This window comes from Schistocerca cancellata, chromosome 1 (assembly GCF_023864275.1).
Source record: "Schistocerca cancellata isolate TAMUIC-IGC-003103 chromosome 1, iqSchCanc2.1, whole genome shotgun sequence".
NCBI lineage: Eukaryota > Metazoa > Arthropoda > Insecta > Orthoptera > Acrididae > Schistocerca > Schistocerca cancellata.
Window position 1 is genome coordinate 1,158,409,900 of NC_064626.1, and position 2,943 is coordinate 1,158,412,842.

At 38.4% G+C, this 2,943-nt stretch overlaps 1 non-coding gene across 1 annotated transcript; it reads left to right on the forward strand.

Moving 5' to 3' along the window:
• The first annotated feature begins 1,005 nt into the window (after positions 1-1,005).
• On the forward strand, positions 1,006-1,080 carry Trnat-ugu (transfer RNA threonine (anticodon UGU)). The gene has a single exon. It is a non-coding gene; the product is annotated as a tRNA-Thr (tRNA).
• Positions 1,081-2,943: the final 1,863 nt, after the last annotated feature.

Below are 2,943 nucleotides of genomic sequence, written 5' to 3' on the forward strand. Positions count from 1 at the left end.
AACTTGTGGATAGTATATCACGACGAATACAGGCCTGCAAAAGGACATGCTACTGGGTATTAGAGGTACCGGTGTGTACAGCAATCTGGACGACCACCTCTGAAGGTCTCGCTGTATGATGGTACAACATGCAATGTTTGGTTTTCATGAGCAAAAAAAGGGCGGAAATGATGGTTATGTTGATACCTATTCCAATTTTCTGTACAGGTTCCGAACCTCTCGGAACCGAGGTGATGCAAAACTTTTTTTAATGTGTGTATTAACTTGGAAAAAACGAAGAACATTTTCTTCCACAGTAATATATGTTGCATTTGTTTACGTTCTGTATTCTTTACGTTGTTTCTGCTTTGCTATCACCTGTTTGTTCTGTTTTATGGCAAAATAAACGCAACTGCGCAAAACTGCCGTTTGTTGCTTTAATTTTGGACACCAGTGTAGTTACTCGACGATGTTTGACTGAAACTAAAATAAAAATATTTATGATATTTCTCAAAATTTACCACATATAAGCAACTATTGGATTTCATATAGATCGCAGAATGCGACTGACAAAATAAATTATGTTTACGAAATTTTTTCGAAGTATAAGTTGGTTATTTTTAAATTTTGGAGCTATTTGCTTGATATAGACTTCGCGGACAATCTTTGCTCTGCGCCCGTTATATCATAAACAGTAATTTTATGGAGACGCTTTGTACATGGTACTCTAAAATTCTCCTTAAAAGCTTCTATGACTTGTAGAGCAGACTGAGTAAACAATTTTTTGAATTGGTATCTATGTCCGGATACGAACCGTTCTCGTGTGACAGCCATTTAGTTTGCTCAGTGGGTATGCAACAGGGTAGTCATATTGGGGGAGGGGTGCTTATGTCGGTTCATCTTATGTCACTTGACTTCTATCCCACTACTGGGGGAATGCTCATAGTGTGTGGACTATAAGTTGAGAATGTGGGTCTCACAGGGAGCGTGCAAGAGATAAATTCCTGCAGTCGCACTATCCTCTGTGCCCCCGGTGGCTCAGATGGATAGAGCGCCTGCCATGTAAGCAGGAGATCCCGGGTTCGAGTCCCGGTCGGGGCACACATTTTCAACTGCCCCTTGATGTATATCAACGCCTGTCAGCAGCTAATGGTATTGATTTAATTGTAGTTTCATTCTAGAGAGCTGCACGGTCACCAATCTTCATATCTATTTCATCTGTCGACCTGGTTCGAGCCTCGTGTCTGTGAGTGTTACAGCAACATGGTTGAGTACACTTTTGCAGAATACACTGTAAGGTGGCTACAATGAGTCACAGCGCCAGAGATTGCGCCAAGGATTATTATTCCGCCGCCTCCACTGGTGCAGTAGTAGTTCAGAGGTTGTCAAGGGCGGTAGTAGTTCAGAGGATGTCGAGTGCAGATGTTGTTCTGTTGGGCGAGAGAGTAGATGCTGTTCGGTTGGTGTAATGTATAGATGGAAGATGTTGCAATGATCACAGTGTATTTTTCGTCAATATACATTCAGGTAAAAAAAAAAGTATTATAGATTTCTTTATTGACAATGCCTCTTGGTCACAGGTTCAGTCAACAAAGCATCTGGCTCGTGTTCATGTATTAGACTTCTAATTCTGGTTTCTATGTGCAATTATAGGATTTCTGGTTTTTCAATTAGTTCATTGTAAATGGTGTTTAAAATATCTTGTCGTATTGAGGAAGAACCGAGCCAGATACATGTACGTTGAGTCACACTACCACACACAGAACAGTTACACTTGTGCTTTGTTGTTTCGTAGCTTTTATAGTTGCAGGGGTCTTAATTAATCAGTTGTGTCAATGGAAATGTCTTGTCAGTCAGATTGCGTGCTAATACTAGTTAGGGCCAACCCGTTACGAGACTTCGTAACGGGTCACATAGCTACTGAAGTTATTGCATTTATTCTTTTTTTTTTAATTAAGCCCCCATGCACGTGGCGACCGCTGCTTCGGATCGTCACTTGGAATTCTTTTGATAGTAAAAATAGCAGACAGTAGTATTGTTGTAATAATTTGTAGTTTAGTAATTGTAATCTATATTGCACATATAGATTTTGTAACTGAACGTTTGTAGTTGTCTTGTCATTCTTCTGATGGTATTTTTGTAGAATTTAATTTTTGATGAGTCGTATACGGGTTTGACAATTTTATGCAATTGTGAAGGTTTTAATTGTTCGTTAATCGTGTTTGTCGGGAAGCATTTCGTGTGGATGGTATTGTTGGTGATATATTGTGTGTAATTTTCGAATAGTGACGAGCATTGTATGTTTTGTAAATGATTACGCGATCGATGAAAAAGGCAAAAATGATGGATAGTCAGAATGACGAAATTGTTAACATGGCGAACTCGCCAACACATGAGAACAGTATGATGAATAATGAAGTAGAAAACAATTTAATAAGCCGGAAAAATAGTCCGGAACCAGTTCTAAATTTTTCACAATCAAAAAATGTTCAGAATACGAGATTAACAACAGAAGATTCTGGAATAGTTTCGAACACAGATAGCTTTACAGCTATGACGAAGGAAGTTAGTTTTACGGGAAATGTTAGGGGCAAAAAGAATTTCGAACCAGTTAATATGGAGCAATTGATGAGTGCAATATTAAATTTGGGATCACGGTTAGAAACTGATATGGGAACATTGGCAACACAGTTAGACTCACAAATAGGAATAATTAAAACTGATATGGGAACAATGGAAACACGGCTAGACTCACGAATAGGGACATGTTTTAAAAACATGAAAGATGAATTAAAGAAAGAAATTAGAGCAGAAGTACAACCGATTTTGAATGCTCACAATAAGAGATTAATTTCAATAGAAATTAGACAAAAGGAACAGGATAGAGAACAGGAAGAAAGAGATCGCGTGATAGTACAAAAATTTTCAGAGTTAAATCTTCAACGTGCACACGATAAGGAAGAA